This window comes from Trachemys scripta, chromosome 6 (assembly GCF_013100865.1).
Source record: "Trachemys scripta elegans isolate TJP31775 chromosome 6, CAS_Tse_1.0, whole genome shotgun sequence".
NCBI lineage: Eukaryota > Metazoa > Chordata > Testudines > Emydidae > Trachemys > Trachemys scripta.
The window spans coordinates 42,269,043-42,293,004 of NC_048303.1; positions in this window are offsets into that span (position 1 = coordinate 42,269,043).

The window sequence follows — 23,962 nt, forward strand, 5'->3', positions numbered from 1 at the left end:
CAGGACTACACGAGTCTAATTGATTGTGTTATAGAATAAAATTAGCTGGAGCCAAAGAGCAGCAAAATGCACTCACCTTTTATTGTAAGCGTTTTGGAGCTGTGCTAAATGGAAGGAAAAAAATCAGCTCTTCACCAGTGGCACAGGGCATTATTAGAAAATAAAAAATAATTAGTTGTAGAAACAACAAGTGAATTGTGCAAAGTGTTTTGTCAGGATTCCAGTAATGGCGTCTCTATTGAGGCCTACCCTTCACAAATACTTCTTTCCCTCCTTCCCTCCCAAAAGCAGCACTCCTTCTCAAATAGGTTTTAATAGATTTTTATTTCCTTTCTGTTCTTTGTTTTCAAAAACATAGGTAGGTACACTAATATATATATATATATATACACACACACACACACACACACACACACACACACACACTATAAATTTTAGCAAGATTTAGACATATTCCTCTTCTGTACTGTATGAATACACTAATAAATACACAGCTCCCTATCAGCCCCCTGCAGAAGAAGTCAGTTGTCTTCAGATCAAATCAGAGGCCTGTTTTTTTTTCTTGTGTGCTGCATTATTAAAAAGGATTTTTAATTAGCCAAGAGACAGTGTTCCCAGTGCCCATGAAATGCTACTGGAATTTTAATTTCTTAGCCACACCTAAAAGTAATTATCTCATGGAAAAACTATGTTTAAAGGGTCACCATCAAGTGGATTAGAACTATGACTTCCCACAATACTGGAACAAGCTGATGGGTTTGGTGGTTTTGGATTGTAAATCTATATTTTGTTTTTAAATATGCTCTGAAAAGGAGACAGCAATGCCCTTGTGCCCTTTTATTGCCTCTATTTGATGTATTATGAAGGTTGAAAAAGTTCTGCTTGTTTTTTACATCTGAAATTCAGGCCACGTCTCTAACCATTTTTCCTAAAAGACACTGGCTGACTGGAAAACTAGAGGATTATAACCTTACAGGCACTAAAGAAGTGAAATCTAGGCAATTGAGAGGGTACTAGTATACTCCGACAATTACAAAACTTGACATGCCTAAGGTGGAAATCAAGACATTTAATTTCCTCTTTATATTCTGGAGAGAAACAAAAAAGGACACAACTCTTTCTTCCCCGCACCCCCAATTTCTTTTCATGTCACCTTTTAGTCCCCTGACTAAAGATGCAGTGATGAAAATAGCTATATGTACCAGCCTATATATGGTCTCAACTGGTGTTTGGAAGAAAGGAATAGGGAGAAATTTATATTAAACGATTTTTTTCCCTAGGCTAATACTTTGTCAACTTCTGTCTGAAGCGTAGTTTGTGGAGCTATATGCTACTGAGAAATTGGAATTATAAGTAGGATAGTAACTTCATGTGTATGTGTGGTAGAGAGACAGTATAGGCATGTATGCCCCTTTGTAATACATTTTTAGATGCTGAAAATATATTTTTTTCCATACCAATTTTTTATTTCTATTTGGCAAACATCAATTCTTTTCTTTCTCCTGAATGAAGGAAAAATTAAGTTGTCTGCTTGCTTGTTTTTTTAAAAACAGCTTCCACAAGTCTATACCTGATAGTGCCAAAATATTTTTGCTTGTATGTCAGCATAGCTCTGTGGCTAGTATTTAACTATTGCTCCACAGCCAATAGAAGGAACACAATGTATTGTTTTGGTGGGCCTCGCTTGTTAAAAAAATTCTCAATGATGAGATGAGAAAGAGATTCAGTGGGGAGGATGGATTGCTCAGGAGACTGATAATGGGTTATTAATGGCCTTTTGCTGCTAGGGCACCTGTTGAAGTCCAGTCCAGGCCTGTAATGGTTGACAGCTGTTACCATGAGATAGCTGTTCGGTGAAACTGAACTATTTGAAGTAGTTCATGGAGTCATTTCAGTTTCTGATGGACAGGTGTCCACACAATAAGAAGCACTGTAATTGTCACCCTGGCTGGCGGTTGAGCATACAGGTTTTGTGACTGAATAGGCATGAGGACTGACTGACCTAGACATGGATAACTTCCAGGTCAGAGCTGAGGCCCATTTTCAGGGCTTGTAGAGAAGCTTGTGCTGTTGCTACCTGTGCTCTACTGATTCTGTGAATAAAAACAGGACTTCAGTCTTTAGGGCTCTCAATTCAGCACCTTTCATAAGCACTAAATCTGTACAACTATTGGAAAAAGAGCAAACTTTTGAATTCAGAGAACTTTCCATATCAGACTGGTGAGATCAAGGCAGCTCAAATTTGGGGAGTATTATCTTGAACCGTATCTGTCTGGACATTCTCTAAAGCATTTTGTGAGTACTCAGTACAAAGTAGTCTTTTTTTTTTTCCTCCCAGATATATTCTTCTTAGCCTATGCGCAATGTGTCTCAGGTGACATGTGACCAGGGTTCCTCACCGAATTTGGTCCCCTGTTTGGATCAGTAGGTTCCCTGGCCTGGGTTGGGCATTGACAGGTAGTGTGACGTGAACGCTGATCCATAACCTCCAAAATATGTTCTGATTACAGAGATGGATCTGACATTGCCAGAAAATATTAATCACAGCTTTAAACAAACAAAGGGATAGACTGACTTATATTTGTTCATTCTTGATACATAGTTGATGTGTGACATATCGTTGATGGGCACCGCAATAATATCGTGCCCCCTCTTTGCAGAGCTAATGAAGCCCCTAATAAGCTCCTCCTCTGTAGAAGTGGGATTTTATTAATGACCTTTCCCCACCCCCAATTTAGGTAACTCCCTATCCCTTGAACTTTTTGTTTTTCTCCCCACCCCCAACCTATTGCATCTGAACCCTCACCATTCCTACAAACAAGGAAAACATGAAGATGACTACATTTTAAGTGACAAACTTCCTCCACCGCATGGCACAAGCTTTCTCCACCTCATGGCATCTTCTCCACTAATGATATCAATCTTAATATTCCTTTCACATCCTTCTCTCACTCCCTCCTCTGTACCTTCTTCCATCTTATCATGTTATGCATAGAGCACCCTTCCACACCTTGCTCATAAAAGCACCAGTCTCACCCCATTCAAATCCCCCCCTAAAAGCTAGTGCTGTGTTGACTGCAAGAAAGGAATTTGCAAACATACATACAAGCCAAAATAGTTGTCAAGCCATCAGGACAGGGATTGTCTCTGAGTAAGTTTGTACAGAGCCTAACCCCATATTGGTCCCCATCCTGATTGAGGCATTTGGGTACTACCCTAAAATAAACATCGATGATAATGGTATATATGCAGAAAGTAAGTAATTCCATGGCCTTTTTACTGTAGGCCCGGTTCTAGTGCACTCCCCGCCCCCTTATTTTTGTTTGTTAGCATCACTTATGCAATCTTTAAAACATAGATTTTTTTAAACTCTTGGGGTAGGGACCTTGTCTTTTACATGTTCTATAAAGCTAGTACTTAGTTGGGGACTGTAAAAATAAGAAGTTAGGTGCACTAAACATTAAAATTGTTCAGGATAGTTCTTCCTATGCCTCTTCTCTTTACTACTGAATTTCACATACATCTTGGTTTCACTTTAAATTGGGAATCAAACACACTTGCACCCGTACAAATCAGATGGCAGGATTGGGGTCTTAGATTGTCAGCTCTTCCTGTGTCTTTATACATCACCTAACACAAAGGGAGCCTCGATCCTAGGACCTTTAGTCATCATCACAGTATAGTTGGTAAATACAGGGGCCCACCTTCCATCCTTGTGGATTGAGCAGAGGCCAGGAGGGTAGCCTATGTTAGGCTAAACCTGAAAGAAAGGCTTAATAAGAAAAGAAGCAGCCCTATGTCCCTTTAGTCTGTTTATTACCTTTGACTTTGAATGATGTAATGTAGTCATCTTAACCAAAACTTGTTATGGAAAACATTATATAGCTGAATCATCTGAATAATAGATGAAACACACATAAACATCCAGTCCCAATGCTGGATCCATTTAACACTGAATGTCAGCAGAACATTTGTTTATACATAGCTAGTAAGTGCACAAAGGATAACTGTGCCAAATGGAAAATATATTCTCTATTTTTAGATCCAGTATTTGTAAATACTTCAATCTACTATCCAGTGGGGGGAAAAAAGTCCTGGTCCCTGGTGCAGATTTGTAAGACCAGATTGTTGTTAATGATTGTATACAAAAAATAAAAATATACTTATTCAATTGTTGGGATATAATAAAATGTTGCAAACAAACCAACCAACTTGCCAGTTAGCAAAAGCAAAATAATCATTTTTAGAACATTCTGTTTCCATTCCGGTAGTATAGGAGAAACACATTAAGAGCCTCATCTCCAATGGGAAAAAATGCATTTCTTATATAAATGCATATTATCCAGATCAATTGATTGATCTATCAAACATCAATCAACACAGCATCTGTCTGTCCACTTATTCATCTGGAGTGAGAGAAGGGGGAAAATACGTAATTGGCTCCATAATAGAATCACACTTTTAGCCCAATTACTAAGACCATGAATGAAATATGAAGGTTCTATTACTCAAAAGGAAAGTAAATATTTATTATTTTTCTGTAGCCATCATTTATGCTACACAACAGTTTAAGAGCAGAAACTCATGTTTAAATTTATACATTCTCTGTCAAAAATGTGTCCATTTTGAATGCAGGTGTATTTTTAATGTCATTGTACAATTGGAAAACTGCATTACAAATGATTGAGGGACCAGCAAGGTAAACAGCTGCCAAAATCGTGTCGCCTATTATGACATATAGTATCCCAATGTAGTAATAAGATTTGGAACTAAAATTTGCTTTCATTGTAGAGCTGGAATAACAACTAGACATATAGATAATATATCATGTTGTCTCCAGCTCTCTAAAATAAACACATTCAGTCTACACAGTGTATGTGTGTGGTGGGCGATGGGGTGGGGAACTCAAAGAAATGTTTGATAATTCCAAATTCTCTTTGTAAATGTTATAGTCCAGAATAAGGAGGTAGTCTAAGAGGATTAATTATCTTGGAGAATAAACTAATAACTCTACCTAATAGTGACTCTTAGGAGGAAAAAACATAATAGTCTATATAGTGAGCTAGAGATTTTATTTGTAAGATCAGTAAAGTACAGTTTTAAGGTCTGCAAAGCATATTCTAGTTTCTGCCTGCTAATGAATCAAGCCTTGGGACGAGGATATTATTTGTTACAGAAGATTATTTAGGTTTTACGATGTGGAGTTAGGGTCCAGATGAAAACCTGGAGATTTACATTTTTATCCTGCATTGACCTTTTGGCTTCATTCCTTAATTAAGCAAGGCATGGTAAAGAAAGTGATTATTATGAGGCGGCCACATCCCAAGGGTGTTATGAGGTACCAGACACAGTTAAACTATCTCAAGACAACCATGTTCTCTAGAGTTACTTTATTGCTATTATAAAAAATCTTTATTATGGGGGAAAATATGTATTTTTATGCTAGAAGAAGATGAAGATGACAGTTTAGGCTGTTGAACGGTAGTTTCAGTTGAGCCTTGTGCCCACAGAGATTGTAAAACATCTAAGACTGGGCGGCCTCTTGATTGGCTTCTCAGGATTCTAAAGGGGTAGATTAATCTTTGTAAAATTCATAGTTGGAACATTCTACCATTAACTGGCACTTTCCTGTTATCAAGATACTTTATGAAACTGAAAAAGTCTTATTACACTTGCTAAAAAGGCAACTTTGGGGGTGTGGTTCCAATGAAACCATCATATCTCTGGAGTATTAGATATTCTACTGTGCTCTATGCTTGATAAAGCCCCAAGAAGGGAAGGATCTTCTGATAACCTCTCTCATTTTTTCATTGTTCATAATATACTGTTTCAAGGGCCCATGCTGTGGGATGCGGAGCCCCATAAGTTTCCTTTGTCTTCAGTTGGAATTGAGGGCATCCACACTTGCCCAGACTGAGCCTTAACTCCTCATGGTTTTAGGAAGGGCTTTGATTTCCATGCATAATATCTGTTTTTTAGCCTTTGTGATAAATCATATTGACAGTTCAGTGTAATGCCGAACTAGCTGGCTGGAATCTTCTCAACTTCTGAGGGAAGAAATATACGCGTTTTTGTTTCTGTTGATTTGACTTCTTTGTGATGTTTTCTGGTGCCATTGCTTTTTGTGAACCTACTCCTCTTATAGTGCTGATGATGATCAATGGACAATATGATAATGTGAATACATTTTCACAATTAAATATGAAGTCCAACTTTGAAAAGTTATTCTGTGAAAATGACATTGGGGGGCTCCATGATTATTTCTAAGTGACTCCAGAACATGAGAGGCTTTAAGTTTACAGTAACAAACCAATGTGAACATAGGATGGACCAAAAAGAAAGGCATAAAACAGATTTCATTGTTAAGATTGTAAAGGAATGTTCTCAACAGAATGTTTAAAATATATGAAAAATACCTTGCCAGTAACATGAACATTGTTACTAAGGAGGGACTACCTGCCAGTACAATGTATTGATGTTTGAAATGTTATACACGAGTCACAGTAGGAAAGGATGATCTTTGGTTAAAATTCAGGACTGGCAGTCAGGAGATCAGATGCCTTTGTTTGGCTCAGCCATAGACTTCCTGTTGTCAAGTCACTTATGACCTGAATGTTAGTGGTGCTGAGCACCTGCAACTTCCTTTGACCTCAGTGAAGCAGCCACATGATCTGGCCCAAAGTGTCTAATTGTGAACTCTGAAATAAATATAGGAAACAAAATGTAAAAGAACCACTGAAGCCACACAGGATTCCTGGCCATCCTTGTTCCAAGTTTGTCCCAGTCAATGCACTACTACTCATTATTTTCAAACTGAGTTGCACATTGCATAGTAATGTAGTCATACAGTAATGCTCATTCAGGGATCCATACTTACCATTGTTAGAATATCACAACACAGCTCATAAAGAGGCATTAGAGTCACCAGTTCAAAGACTCATGCGTAGAAGGATAAAAACCTTAGTGCCAACATTGTGAAAAGTTACAAAAGAGCTGTTTTCCAAGAACTTAGAGCAGAAGGAACGCTATGATAAGAATGTCAGTTTCCTCTACCCCCATTGATTCTACAGAGCTAGAGCGTCTGGCAATCTACCAAGGTTACAGCTATACGCACCAAAGTCATACATCATAACCAACCCTGAAAGTCAGTCCTACGGACTGCATCTAAATAAAAGCCAGGAGGACACTAGTTCTCTGTAGTTGTTTTTTAAGAGATCCAGAATGCTACAGGTAATACCCTCAGAGTACTAACGCATGTCCATGCAATCCCTGACAATGGAAAAAGACCAGAAGCAGCCAACAGTATCCATGTGGCAGATCCACCTCAGAGGCCAAATTGGCCACTTCAGAGGATCTGTTTTGATACTAACAAGAGAAAGCCACCAAGGCTCACGTGTAGCTGTTATTGATAGTTGTCCAATAAGAAACAGAATGACCCCCCGATTCTTTAGAGTGTGTTGTATATCCTGACCTCTAGCCTAAATGTCTCCATTTGTGTTTATTAATTGGTTGTATTAGTTTTTGGTGGTTGCTTTTAATTGGCATTATATTTTATTTGCATTTTACATCTTTAAAGGATAGCTATAACAGTAGTCATTGATACTTACACCCATCATATGACGAAGGTGTTAATCTTTTGTAACCCTGACACATGTCTGATGATTGGGCCAAGAAATGGACCAGACGCTTACTAGCATTCCCAGGTGTTGCATATTTATTACCTCATGCTGTTAACTATAAATCTGAACGGGTGTTGTGCTGTTGCTTAAGATGTGTTCTTTGTCTAGGACCCTGATCAATTGTTCTAAACTAAGCAAACATAGGCTTGGCTGGTATGCAAATAGGAAACTTCCAAGGAAAGCCCAGGTTTTACAAGTAATGGTGTTGAGGAGTCAACAGGTGTCACTCTTCCCTCTTCCAGCAGCACAAACCCCTTTAGCAACATGGGAAGGGCCATCTTTTGGATGAGACAAAGGAAAGCCGAGGCCTTGACTGGTTGTGATTATTAAAGCCCCATCACACTTGCCACAAGATTAACTGTGTTAACCTCTGTGCTGGGCTGATTGCATTCTGTCTTCCTAAATTCCCCTGTAGTTTCAACTGTACAAGTTAATCTTCACTTCTTGTTCTAAACTGTTGTGCACTTTTGCTGTGCACTGTTCAGTAGGTGTTGTTTCATCCAAGAGGTGACTGTATTTCAGTGATGGCTATATATACTGCATAGTCCAATTCATGTCTAGCCTCATTGGGTACATCTACACGGCAACTAGACACCAGGAGCTGGCCTGTGCCAGTTGACTGGGGCTCAGGCGGAAGGGCTGTTTCTTTGCAGTGTAGACTTCCGGGCTTAGGCTGGAACTCGGGCTCTGGGACCCTCCCACCTCACAGGATCCTAGGGTCTGAGCTCCAGCCTAAGTGCAGAAGCCTACACAGCAATGAAACAGCCCTGCAGCCTGATTCACCCTACAAGCCAGAGTCAGTTGGCATGGGCCAAGTGCGGGTGTGTAGTTGCTGTGTGGTGCCTAAAGAAGGTTGAAGGCAGTGATGAGCTCCCAAAATCATAATAACCAGTTCCCTACTGGGTCCTCGGCGGCACTTTGGGGGGGTCTTTACTTGCTCTGGGTTTTTGGCGGCCTTTTGGCAGTGGGTCCTTCACCCGGAGCGAGTGAAGACCTCCTCCCCTCGCCGCCAAAGACCCAGTAGGGAACCGCACGGTGAGTACAAGCCCCACGTGCCTGTCTTCCCCCCCCCATCCATCCGACCCCAACCCACTTCCTGCCCCCGACTGCCCCCCTAAGAACCCGCAACCTATCAACCCCCCCGCTCCTTGTCCCCTGACCACCCCCTCCCGAGACCCTCCCACCCTAACTGCCCCCCAGGACCTCAACCCCTACCCAACTCTCCCTGCTCCCTATCCCCTGACTGTCACGACCCCATCCACCACCATCCCGACAGATCCCCGGAACTCCCATGCCTACCCAACCCCCCCCCCCAGTTCCCCATCCCCTGACCGCCCCCCTGAACCTCCGCCCCCTCCAACCGCTCCCTGCCCCTTATCCAACTCCTCCCAGCCCGGCCCCTTACCATGCTGCTCAAAGCGGCAGGAGCTGCAGAGCTGCCCAGAGCGCTGGCGGCGCGGCGTGCTGGGACTCTGCAAGGGGGGGGGGAAGCAGGGGAGGGGCTGAGGAAGGCGGGGGAGGGGCCGGGAGACCCTCCCCGGCTGGGACCTCAGGTGGGCCGTACAGGACGGTCCCGCAGGCTGGATGTGGCCCACGGACCGGAGTTTGCCCACCCGCCGGCCCCTTTACAACCGGTTCTACACCGGCTTCTAAATTTAACAACCGATTCTTGCGAACCGGCTCCAGCTCACCACTGGTTGAAGGAATCTGAGGAATGACAATCCATGTTTTCTACACGGGCCAGATCCATTCTGGGGTCTTACACTAAGGGAGTGCCAGTGTGGCTCAAATATAGTGTCCAGCTATTGCACTAGCAAAGTACCTCCCTCAAAGCCGTCTGAGTCACCATCTATCCCAGAAACAGGGGTATCTGGAGCAATCTCTAGGGTGATATTATTCTGCACGTCCATCCCATGTGGGCCTGTGCCTCAAAGACAGAACTGAGCCTTTGCTCTTCAGATCCATTAATAGGGCAGCGTGAGGGAGTGGAGGGTGATTTGGAATGCTTCTGGATGAAAGGTGCTATGGGCCTGAGCTGGAAATCCTCTCCTTTGTAAGCAGTCCTCACTCAGGCAGATACTGCCTTTGACTTCAGCAGGGACTATCCATGCGAATAAGGACTACTTGCATAAGTAAAGATTCACAGGATTGGGCCCAATGTAAATCATTGCTCTTGATCTTTAATGATTGTGTTGCACTTTTCTCTCAGGTTGTGGTGATAACCTAGCTGAATTCAAGTTTGGGTAAGTACATCCTGCCCACCTCTAATTCTTCCTGTATTTTGGTTGGATTCATTCTTTGTCGCTTCATATCCTAAACTATTGTGCTGTATTGCTGGGAAACATGTGATTAATTTCAGTGACTGGGGATTACACACACCTATTTTAGTGTGTAGTGCCAGGACATAATATTAATGTAAGGAATTATTATTTTTCTGCTTACCAAAAGACAATGAAAGGTGATTATTAACATCTTAATGTTACTCCCCATCTAGTTATTAAACTCCTGCTAATACTTGAACTCCTGAAACATAATGCTGAAATGATGTGGTTGAGTGATCGTGTATTTAAAGCAAGTCAAATGTCAGGGTAGAAAACATATAATTATCATGGAAAATAAGCTAGCTTTGTAAAAAAATAATATGAATTTGATAGCCTGATTTCTACTATCTAATGTTTCCTTCTGAGGATTGAAAACCATTTTCAGTGTCCCTCTCCCTTTGCACACAGTGTCCCCCTGGGATGCTGGGCCCAGGAGCCCTTTCCAAGATGGGACACAATATTACAGCTTGGTTTGTGCACCAGCATCCTTAATATTTCCTTCCTTTCAGAAGCAAATAGAGCATACCCTTATCTGAATGCTAATTTCCTAGTTAAAACCCTCCCTTGCTGACAAGGGACTGAAAGAGTTTTAAATCACAGATGTAGAGTATCAAATGCAATAATGCTCTTGCAATAGTGCATTGAAGCCTCAATTAATTAACCCTTGGGCTAAGTAGGCAGGTACATGGTGGTGGCCACAGGCGGTGGATGGATGAGATTTAAATGTGCATCTCATTTCCCCAGCACGGAACATGCCGTTTGGTTCAGAAAGGAGTCATTTTGCACACTCGCCTCATTTACTCTCGGTTTTAATCCCTTTAATTCCACCTGAGATCCAAGCAAGAATGGGAAAGGAAAGCGAGGTGTAAAAGGCTACAGAGCTGGGCTTTGTTTACATACCCACCCCCCCTGGGGAGCCCCCCCAACAGAGCCAGGGCTTCTCGTCTTTTCATCAGGCTGTAGGGCTCCAAAGCAGTTGTCATATGGAAATAGTTAAACAGAGATTACGGGGAGCACTTCACTGCAATCCACCTCATTTAGAAAATTAAAAGCAAAGGGAGGGTAGAGAGAGGAGAATGCAGATTAGAGGCAGGGGTGAGGATCAGCAGCAGCGACTAGAGAAGTGTGGGTCAAACTGCAGAGGCCGTGCTCTGGGCCTTATGACACCATGGTACCAGCTGCTGCTTTTCCTTCTTTTCCTCCTCCTATAGACTCATGTTTACACTAAAATAGCACAAGTAATATGCATAGTATATAGATTTCTCTCAATATATGTAGCTATAAATATAATATTTATGTAATATATAAAACATCCACAAGAAAGGGAGTGAGATCTTGCTATATCCCATATGAGTAAACCAGACAAAAGCTATAAAAATACCTCAACTATTTGTATGAATTTTTAAAGACAATTGGTTTGCCTGTATTTGCCCCCCTTTTGTGCTTGCTTTCCATGGTTGTTCTAGGGCAGTGATTTATTGGCAGAACTGTTTGCCAAAATTTTTAGCAAATGTTGCAGGCTATTGGTGGAAAATGAATTTCAGATTTATAGTAGTGAGTTATTGCACTGGAAATCTGACATCTCAGCATTATGCTCATCCAATCAAGGATACACAGACAAACCATGTGACTTGTGTGACCACACAACACAGCCAGAATTTAAAATATTGAATATTAGCAACAAAGGTCACCTGAACAAGTTCCAGACCAAGACCAAGAATTATTCACAGAAAATTTTCAGTGAATTATTTAGAATAATGAACAAATTTCAGAAAATCACAATCTGTTCATGGCCAAGCACTAACAGAAAAGGTGCAAAATGTGTCAAATTCTTCACTATGGATGATTTGCCCACTTCTATTACAGGGATCTAGAGATAGCTGCATATACCGCAGAGCGCTCTGTGTAGACAGGGAAGGTCTAGAGAGAGATTCATATACTACAGAGTATATCCTATACTTGCATACACCGCTAGCCATTGCACTAGCACTACGGGGCTATAAATCTGCTGAACTCTTTATATGACTATATACGGCACATGGCTATTTCTCTAGCTCTCACTCTCTATACAACGAGAGAGCCAGGGCTATAGCCCCAGCGGCATCAGAAGAGGCTGTGTGGATACAAATGGTTCTCTGGCTCGGTCTAGCTAATGGTTGCACGTTGCAGAGCTGGGGCTGTTTAGGTCTCTCTACAGCGCCGCCAGCTTTTATGTTTATCGGCTGCACATAAAAATATTGTCAAGGCAACAAACGCCCTCTCCCCGCCGGCTGGCAGCTGACGCCTGATAAACTCATCGCACCGCTGAGCTGCGGGGTGGCGCCCCTTGTGCCGAAGGACAACGTCCCCAGCCGAGCCCTTGGCCGGGCGGAGGCGAGGAGCTGCTGGTCTGTGCTTGTTGTGCTGACACGAGAACTGCCCCCTCCCCCCCCCCAGCCCCGCGCCCGGCTGCAGGTCCCGCACTGCACCGTGTAACTCTCCAGCTCATTTCTCTCCACGCGATTTACCATCTGTGAGCTCGTCTTTAACCTAATAAAAATCATCTAGCTTTTGACTAACAAGAAAAGGAAACAGTGCTCATTGTGGGGTTTGGGGGAAATGGCTTCGCTAATCTGCAGGATGAGAATGGAGTGATTTATAGGCGGATTTAACTGGAGGCTATGATTAGGGGGCTGGTAGTAAGTGCATTAGATGTCTAAGTGTGGCAATAGAGTAAATAGGCGTTTTATTTATCGCAGTGCCAGGGGCCTCTTAGCGGAAGAGCGCTTCTCCAAATTGAAATATAGCAGAGTTTACACTCCTGATTAGGGCTTCAAGCGCAGAGCCCAAGGCTATCAGCGAGCAGAAACAACGCTCGCTGACACCTAATTGTCACTGGATTAATGTGCAAACAGGGACAGCAAACAGCAACAACAAATAACCCAGTGTCAGAGCTGCTGGTGGCAGTGTCCACTAAGTGACTTGGGCCCAAATTGAGGTTTATATCTCAAAATCCACCGAGATCAATGTATCAGTCCGTTAGTCAGGACTGGAGATATTTCGTCATTGTTTAGTGTGTATTTACATATTGTACAGGTGTGGATCTAGCTATAGAAAAATAGACATACCCATTTTATATAGTTAGATACACACCTAGACCGTATGCAAATTATACATATGACATACACAGGAACAGCAGGTATTCAGAGCATCTTCCACTCTAGCAGTCTAATTCCCTTTTCAATTGCCCAAAACGCTTGAGAATTCTTTGAACAGATATAACACAAATGTGTAAATATAAGAAAATGCATGTGTGTGCCATCATATGCATAAGAACAATCATCCATTTGTACAGTACCTTGAAAATGTAAAGGGATATATAACTGCTTATTAGTATGTGCTTATGTGTATATGAAAGTGCATACAGTGAGTGCATAAACATATATATGCAATATCATTCCATTGATTTTTTTCTTATTTATGCTCCAAAATTCATAGCAATTAAGATACATTTGTGTGGCTAAGGCCTTTCTCTCTAGGATCTTGTGATTTTTCACTGGCATCTTCATATAAAATTTTATAACCCTGTTTGTGAATCAAATCATTCCCACAGCAACAGATTCAATCTGGGTTGCCACCTGTCCAACTTTGGACCAGAGCAAGCCATTTGGGCAGCTGAGCTCTGTTTTTTCCACTTGTGTTTGCTACAAGATATTTTTGAGTAAGATCTGGATACAGCCAATATATTCTTTGGAGGGGAAGAGAGAAAAAATATAATTTCTCCCAGCACCCTCTTTCCTTTAAACTGAGAAATTGGTGGCAGTTCCATCTAACAAACAGAGGGGACTATAAAATGGGCTAAAACAAATGAAGGAATAGGTTACCAGCCAAGGAGTTCATATGTGCTATCATTTTTCTTCTATAATTAGCCATTTAAGGAGGAAAAGTCACAAATACATGATTTGTGTCTCTAAATGTATTTCTAAAGTTCTTAAGTTTTATTGAGCATGAAAGTTGGTCTTTCCCTGTGTTAAGAACTGAAAAAGCTATAGAGCTAGCTAGTAGCTCAATGGTGCAAAATCTTATGATTTAATCTTGACATTTGCAATTTTTTGCTGTAAAATATTACTTTCTTTATTTCAGGACTTTAGTGTAAAACCTCGTAATTCCCTTTAAGCTCCATTTGATTGTCAATTGCACAACTCTTTCCAAAGCTTAAAGCTTATGATTTTTATACACATATGATTTATTCCTTTTGTGCTACAATATTTAATGTACTTTGGTACAGATTCTACTTATTTCTCTTGCATCCTGATCTTTTCTGTCTAGTATCCGGGATTTTTGTAGTGATAGTGCTGGAATATCGGAGTTTGGCTATAGATTTAATCTAGAAATGGTTCAAACCTTCTTTGTGATTGAACCAGCTGCATCTCTGAGTTACTGTATTTAATACATTTCCAGGAAGCAGTAGTCTTGCTATCTGCATATTTGGAGAAAGAAATTGAATCGGTTTTCAGTACTGAAATCAGTCCAATAGCTATTTACGCACAATTTATTTCACAGTTTCAAAGACGATGGGTAGGGGGATAGGAGTTCATTTGCAAAAGTTGCAAACATTTCAGATTTTTCGTTAGTTCATTAGGGGCCAGAAAATCATAAAACTGGGTTTGCAACAGGGAAGTCCCAAATTCATTTTACTAACAATATGCTTGATGAATTCAATGTATTTTTAATCCAAGTGTAAAACTCTAAGGACATCCAAGGTGCTGACTAGAGCATGAAAATCTAAATTAATGCTCTGCCAGAATGACAGTACTTAAACAACCAAAATATCACCCACAGGCATTAGGCTTTCTGAGAAATTCATAATCTATATATTGTTATTGTAAAGATAGTGAATCCATGCAGAAAATAATTCACAAATTATAATTAGCATGGCTCCCAATAGATGACCAAAGGCTTTAAATATAAATTTTACATTTTACGATTTAAAAAAACTATACAATCCTGTAATATATAATTACCAAGTATATACATTGTAAAATGACCATACTGGTCAGTATATCAGCAAAAAGTCATAAATCAAGAGTTTTTTTTCTTATTGTATATTATGCTGATAATCAACATAAGAATTAGACAAAAGTTATCAGATAATAGACTTTGGGTATGTAAAGCCATATGTTCACTTGTAGCTGATGGAACATTTACAACAACTTTAGTTAATGTTTCAGATATTTATTTACACCTGCAGTCCTCCTTCAGACAAAACTGCCATTGAAGGTAACAAGCCTTTTGCCTGAATAAAGAATGCACAACCAGGCTGTAAATGTGTGATTATGCAATATTTTGCATCAAGGCATACTGGGCATTATAATGCAGAGAAAGCACCCTCATCCTCCTCCCACTTCTGAATGGCATATTAGATACAAGAACTCAGATTTGAGCGTCTGAAAAATATCCATGTTAATTTACAAATGGTAACAAACTAACTACACTTAGACCCTGATTGTGTAATCAGATCTGAAGGTCAAGACTCGTTGCAGGCTCTGCACAGCACAGATCTCCTGGTTAGCACATCTGATTGCAGAATCAGGGCCTAACTATATTCCTCACTAGCAGATCCAACTGGAGAAATAAGGCTTTTGGCCCCCAATTCTTCAACTGATAGACATGGGCACAACACTGTATCCATGTTTTATCAATTGCAGGATGAAGACATTAGACTGTAAGCTCTTCCAGGCAAGAATTTGTCATTTTATTTGTACAGCTGCATGAATATCCCTCATGCTGTATAAATAATAATAAAAACATGCTCATTGATGCTGATACAGGCTAAAATAATGCAGCAAGGAATATGCAAGGAAGATTCAGGATGAGTGAGAGAAAGTAAGAACACAATAAATTGTATAAAGCAACAGAGGGTCCTGTGGCACCTTTAAGACTAACAGAAGTATTGGGGTTAGTCTTAAAGGTGCCACAGGACCCTCTGTTGCTTTTTACAGATTCAGACTAACGCGGCTACCCCTCTGATACTTGAATACATTGTATGTAGTGCGCTGAATTACAGTAAAAGAAAAAATATTAAAACTGCAGCTTTAAACAACCCTTGATGAGACACTCATGATTGCTTTGAAACAGATGTAGTTGTGCCATACTAACATTTCCTTATTAAAATATCATAAGTTTAGCTATTCATCACATACTATTACACCTCTACCCCGATAGAACACTGTCCTCGGGAGCCAAAAAATCTTACCGCATTATAGGTGATACCGCGTTATATCGAACTTGCTTTGATCCGCCAGAGTGTGCAGTCCCGCCCCCCCAGAGCACTGCTTTACCACATTATATCCGAATTCGTGTTATATCAGGTTGCGTTATATCGGGGTAGAGGTGTAATAAAATGAAAATAATTTTTTACCTTCTAGCTAAATTACATGATGGATATATAAGTGCTGCTGCAACCATTTTTAGATATCACATTAGAATGTGTTTAGATTATATATTCACTGTGGGGTCAATTTTAAATATTGCAAGTGGTGTGTGCACTGCCCTGAAAATATTACCCAATCGATACATAGGGATTTATCCTAACACCTTTCTTTGTCAAAGGTCCTACTGACGTAAGGTGTATAAAGGCCAGTCGAGAGAGATTTGGGGCTCCAGTTCATCATGTTCATGTTCGCTGGGGCCCCATGTCCTCCTGTTTCACCCCAATTTCAGACTAGTTACAGATATTTTGGTGCTTGATTCTGGTCTCTCATATGCTGAAGTAAATCAGGAATAACTAATTTGAAGTCAATGGAGTTACTTTAATTAAATCCAGATATCGGATTCAGACAATCCTGGACTTTTGACCCAGAAGCAAAGTTGCTACCAAGTATTATTTAACACACATGTATACATATGTACCATAAATATCACTTACACAGTGCAATACAGAACATCTTTTTATCTAATCTATTAAAGAATAAGCAGTGTGACCACAGAAGAGTGGCAGAGTTGTGTAGAAGATCTGCTCCCCACAACTGAACAGTTTAGTTTGTGGGTTCTCAACTGGTGTATCGTGAATGCAGGTCAGGAGTAGCAGCCACCCTGGCTTCCATATTGCTAACAGGGAGAGGAGTTTCTGAGGGGAGAGTATGGAAATGTTGAGAACCACTGGTTTAGATGAATGCACTACTTAACTGGAATAATAAAAATATAAATCATCTTTAAAGATCCCAAGTCACTTCACAAACAATTTACATATAGCACCATAGAAATTCAACCACTTCAGGTTTGGGGAGTGGTTGCCAACCAGTGCACAAGACACTGCACTGGATGAGAAGATGGAGACTTTTCCCAAGGACACCAAAGCAAGGCACCTCTTCTTATGTAAATGGCTGTGGTATCTTTACTGTCCACCTGCAGCAGTGAGGCACTCAGGTTTTTACCACCTTTTATTTTAAAAATAAACTGTTTTTACAATAGGATAGCAGTTCCAAAGCAATACTAAAAATTGTCTGCTATTCTTTTTAATTGCCACTATAGTCAGTGTCTGTGATTACATTCTTGCTTGTTTTTGCTTCAGCAGTACAAATGCTTATTTCACTTCCAGAAAAATAACACCATTTATTTGCTGAATAAAAAATATTATTTATTTGTTCTATTCTCTTCAGGTCATTCATTGTGGTATTTCACAGCCTTTAAATCCCGGCCCACTAGGAGGTCACAGTTCTTACATTTAATATGGTATGGCCAATGTGAACTTCACACTGACAGTAGGGATGGAACTCTGCTCCTCCATGTTAAGTGCTGACAATGCAAGTAAACCACACACACACTCCCTCCCTCCCTCCCTGATTTAAGAAAAAGAAAGAAAAGCAGCTTCCATTAATACAATTGGTTGTCAAACATGGTCTATGAAATCCTAAAATGCAGCCAGTGGCTACTCTCACCTTTTAAGACAGATCTGCTTCTCACCTAGTTTGTAGGTCTCCTCCTGCTCAGATGAAAATGGATTATTGTATTCTGGGATTTGTAGTCTCTGTGCCACCTTCACATTATAATGAGGGAGGCCATGATCTGCTATATTTTATGCTAGGAAGGTGTAGCCTTCAGGCTCATTGCAACTTGCCCTTGCTACCCCCCGTGTAATATGTGTCGAATGGAACTTTTCTCAGTGATATAGAGGTTTGAGTGAAGTGGGTCCATAAAGATACTGAAAAGGCCCCAATAAGAGATCATTAGAAAGTTCCTACTCTGGAGAGATGGACATCTTAGAAAAATGACTTATTTCATAATATATAATCTGTACAACAAGCCTTTTGGACGTCTAAGGGCAAGTCCATACTACAAAATTAAGTCAACTTAAGTTATGTCGATGTACAGTCACCACAGTAATTAAATTGCTTTTGCATGTCCACAGTACTACACTTGTATCGGTGGTGTGCGTCCTCACCAGGAGCGCTTGCACTGATTTAACTGTCAATGTGGGGCATTGTGGGATGGCTTCTAAAAGGCAGCAAAAGTCGATGTAAAGAATGCGGTGTCTCCACTGACACTGGGTCGACCTAACTACATCGACTGAAGCACTACGCCTCTCACAGAGGTGGAGTTAAGTCGGTGTAGTAGGTGAGTTACATTGGTGGTAGCTACATTTTAGTGTACACGCTTGCAGAATTAGGTCGACAGAAGCTGCCTTGCTTCAACCTAACTCTGTAATGTAGACCAGGTCTTAGTCAATATTATACAAATTATACAATCATGTAAGGGTCTTGGTACAAATTAAAATCCACATCACAACCCCTAGGGAATATTAACAATATCATAATAAACTGCCTATCTATAATACCAATGAAATTATATACCTTCCGCTGATGTTGACAAGACTAGCATGGATATATCAGTTTTTCCCAGTTTAAAGGGAAATCTTTGTTCACGTATTCCTTGAAGTTCTTCAGGTTCATTAACAAGGTCAAAATCAATGTTATTTTACTGTTTGGAATCATTTTTGGCGGAACAATGAAAAGAAACCATAGTAGAAGTAGTCTTAATATAATCATTTTCTTTTCATTGTTCTTTATGGGAAAATAATTTGGCCCGAAATTTAGTGGTCCCATCAGGGAGGTGATATCTTTAAAAAGGTGGTCTGAAGGACAGGTTTTACTGTACTTTAATAGGCTTATAGATTAATATAAATCTTAATATTCATAATCTGTACCATTCCTTTTCTCAATATCTAGTCCATCTATACATCTATTTATAAAGTATGTTTCAAACACAAGATATACTTGATTTTATTGAATGTACTGATAGTGCTACTGGGACAACCATTTGACCCAGTTTCAAAAAAGTCAAGAGGTCAAATTTATAGCTGGTTTTCTGTTGAAAACAATTTTTAAAAAGAATCTAATATTTGTGCCAGAGGCTGAATCTTCCTTTACCGTTTTGAAATGTCCAATTACTTGGGTTCAGCTGTGTCAGTGAAACAGACACATATAGTCGCATAGGTAGCCTGATATGTAGATGTTGTTGAAATAAAATGTGTCATCAGGCCAAATTTTATTCTTACGCCAGTGTAAAAATCTGGAGCGACTTCACTGAATTCAGCGTCAAAGCCACTGGTCTGATTTCACTGTAGTTATTCTGGATCTGCACAGATGTAAAGGAGAACAGAATTGGGCCAGTCTTCTTTTATCTTAATTTTCAAGCCAGACAGGTACAATATTGTAGACATCCAAACTTTGGCCCTCATTCAGGGAAGCACTTAAGCACGTGCTTAAGTCCATCTTTTGTAGCAATAGGAAAAATATATCTTTTCACCATGAGCATGATGGTACAATACATGTAAGAGACACATCTAAGTGTGTGAAATAGTTGCATCAAGGTATAGCTAAAGTATTTATCCTAGGTGTGCGTGTATTTTGTTTATGAAAGCTGGATGTAGGGAAATTTACAGGTGGCTGCTAATAGCTCTTTGTATTAGCAGAGACCAGCAATAGGCAAATGCTGCCTATGTGGAGAGATGAGCATTACTTTGAAAAATCCAATAATCTACTAACTGAAAAATGAGCAGAATTTCAGTAAATTGCATGTACATGCCTGTAGTTATCTATTTTCTTTTTATTATAACTTGCAATATTTGCATGATTAGACTTGCTTTCTATAAAAATTACAGCTTAGCCTGTTAAATATCTACAGTGCTTGAAAAAGTAGTGTCTTCCACATGTAAGATATGGGGCCAAATTCTACTTTCAGTGCTTGAAATGTTGCATCTCATGGAAATTGATGAAGTTACATGAGTATAACTGAGAGCAGGATTTGGCTCATGAAGTCTGGTGTGTTGTTTATATTTTTTCCCTGTTATCTCTTAGCTGTTAAGCTGAAATTGATTGACATATTACTCAGCGGATACTACAGAGCTATTTGTCTTGTAATATACTAATTTGGCTTTCTTTAAATATGTACTGAACATAAAATCATCAACATTTGTCTTAACGTGCAGATCAGAATGTATGTGTCACAAATTAGTGTGATATTTTAGATTTTATTTGCCAACTAATAGGTGACTAATCTTGGATTGGCTTTTCCTGGAGAGTTATAAACTGGAGAGGTATTTCTGAATACTGAGAACCATTTGCAGAACTTTGCACCAGAGTTGACCATCTGGAATAATGGACAGCATTGGCTGTCTTCCACTAGAGGAAATCATTCAAAGTCATAACAGGCAATGGTCACTGGGGAAAGACCCTGAGAGAAAGCTAGTCATTCTTTTATATTTGTATGGGGTATTAGTGAAGATTTATTAAAACACTTACCTTATTCCTAGAATTGACAGTTGTGGTTATTAATATCTTTAGTTTTATTTGAAAAAAATACTACTTGCTATATTTCAAAATGGTTTACAACATTATATAAAATCAACATCTGTACTGTGGGATGCTGGAGATGAAGAAAAGCAGCAGTAACACAAATATGCTTGGTGTGATACAGAGCAGAAGAGGTTTTGCTATTTTAAAGAATATCTGGTTAATTCCATAGTTGTAGGACACAATATATGTAACTGCATGATTTTACATACAGTTACTGTCTTTTTTAATTAAGAAACTCTTTACTAAAGAATGTATTAATTATGCAGAATGTATATCCAGTGTGTGTGGCAACAGCTTTGGTGAATAAAGACATGCCAGTTACTTATACTGGCTATTTAAGAAGCTTATTCAATTAATAAAATGTAATTCAGCAAATAGAAAAATTCCTAGATGAAGCATATTTGGCAAGTCTTAATCATATTCCATATAGTGATGGTAAAATGTTGCAGACTCGTTTAAATATGCCAGGAAAACAATTAGCAGTGCACTATGTGTGAAATTACAAACAAAAAATGTTTGTCATTTTATTTGGCAATATATTTCCTGAGGAGTGCTTTTCTTTTGTTTTCAGTGATAAAAATGGGCACATTGGAAAGAGGAGCCTGAAAGAGTTACATGGTTAAGATCCACTTCTTAGCATTTGTTTAAACATCTGCACAAATCATGAAGTGCCTCTTGTATCCTAAAGTGAATCCAAGAAGACAGCCAAAAAGATTCAATATATTCTAAATAATCATTTACGAACAAAGCCTTCTGATTTGTAACTTAAAGTGCCAGGGGGAAATATTACTGTGTAATTTGGTAGATTCTGAGAAATTTCAGGTGACAAATATAGTAGTGCAGTACTAAGAAAAGGAAAACATTTTATAACAGTATCAAAACCACTGCTCTGCTGTAGATGATCCTCCCATAAGTGCGCAGTCACACACAGACCCAAACCACACATGTGCTGAGCCAAATTCTGCCATCATTTACACCCCAGCAACTTCAATGAAGTTGCAAGGGTACACCTAAGAGTAGAACTTGCCTGTTTCTGTCTCTAATCCCTCCCTAATTTTTAACATGTATTTAAACATGCTATGGAGACATTTGCACCCTGTTTGTTTGGGCCATGCCAAATAAATAAATAAATAAATAAATAAAACCCCAGCAGTCTATACCATTATTTTTCCAGGATTCATTTTTTAAATGATATTAAATGTTGCTAACAGCTGGTTAGGGGAGAAAACTAAAACATATATATATATATATATGTTCTAGTTTTCTCCTCTAACCAGCTGTTATATATATATATTTTCTTTCCTAATCCACTATTTTGCTTGTAGTGTGGAAATGCAGCAAAATAGCATCAGCTGTTAACAGTACCTGAGGGAAACTTCAGTTTCATTGCATAGAGAAGTATGTTTCCTAAACTATGTGATTATTCTTGTGCATGTATGTGCTCATCCCACCTATCTAAGCCATTGTGCAATCACACATATATAGCCCTGTTTTCGTTTTGAATGGGCTAGTAATCAGGGAATGCCCAAATCATTTGCTATTTAGTGACTCTCTTTTGGTACCAGTGCGTTGACAGCGGGAAGCTTAGACCTTTTGCTAAGTTTTGTGACAGCCTGTACTCAGCCATTAGAGTCTCCCTGATCTTTCTGAGTTCTGATTGTACCGTTATCCATTTTCAATGATATTCATTTTAAAAGGTTAACAAACGAGAAACTAAACCAACCATACAAATAACAGCCAAAAGAACAGTTTCCAAAATGTGTTGCTGTAGTGCCATTTCCAATTTAATATTCAGACAGAGTAGAGCTAAAGGCCACCAAACCAGGTGGATAAAATAGTTCTGTATTTTATGACTCATTCTTAGATGAAATCTCTTAAATATTGCTAATGAAGCCAGTTATCCTACACAGACTTGTAATGCGCCCTTTCTAAGGTGGTTCAGTTACATTTCCCTGTCTAGCAATTTACCCCAGGCCCCTATTAAATGAATTATCATGGCTCCTAAATCATCTCTGCGGGGGTTTCCTCTAATCCCATCAAGACACTTACACTCCCTTTCTTCCCTCCTAGTGACATAATGAATTATTATTTCATGGGGAGCTGTTAAAGAGGCCCCTTTGGAAGAGTTTAATGTGTAACACTGGAAAGGGGCGGGCGGCTGAACTTGGAGAAATCTGTGGTAGGTACTGTAGCCTGGGGCTGCCAAGGATCACAACAGTGAAACAAAGGGCAAAAGCATTGCCACCCCCAACCCCTCCCCACATCCTTCCCTAGGGACTGAAGTGGACTGTCCCTCTTAGCCCTGATTTGGCCCCAGTCATCCTCCTCTTCCCTGCCCCCCCTCACCTCCTCCCCTGCCCTCTGGTTACCCTCATAGCCAAGGAAAGCAAAGGGAGAGAGAATATAAATGTTTTCCTTAACCAGAGGAAGCACTGCGCTCACAAACCACTTGCGGAATCCATTAGGCTAATTTATTAAACACAATTTGCCTTGTGTGGCTGAACTGTGTAATGATAAAAGACATAAATAAAGCAGCAGTGCTGAGCCATAGGCACCATGGACACATGGCCTTTAATCTTCTCCCTCACACTCAGACACCGCTTCGGTCTTCCCACTCCTCTCTTATTGCCCTAAGGGGGGTTCATGAGGACACCATAGGAGGTGAGGAAGTGATGCAGGGAGTGGGGGGCAGTGACTGATCAGCCTGTAGTGGGTCTCATTCCCCCTCTCTGGATGCTTGCAGGCCATCTGCGCTAGGAATGACTACTTCCTCTAGCTCATAAAGATGCTGCTGAAGAGTGTTTTGCTAAGAACCAGATTGTAGGTATGAACAAACAAATTTTGCTGAGGAAAGATCCTTTCCAGACTGCCTAAAAGGGCGCTGTCACCTAACAAGACTCCTGCTAATTACTCAGTTTAGCTAGTGCTTTGTCTCTTCCTTATGAAAAAGTATAATGTGGGATATATGGTGCTGGGCTGCACACTAAGTGACAAGTTTGAGGGCTGGATCCTCAGCTGAGGTAAATCAGTACAGTTCCTTTGCCATTTGTGGAGCTACACTGATTTGCACCAGCTGAGGATCCAATTGAAAATTTACAGGCAGGAAATTATGTTTAAAGGATAACAA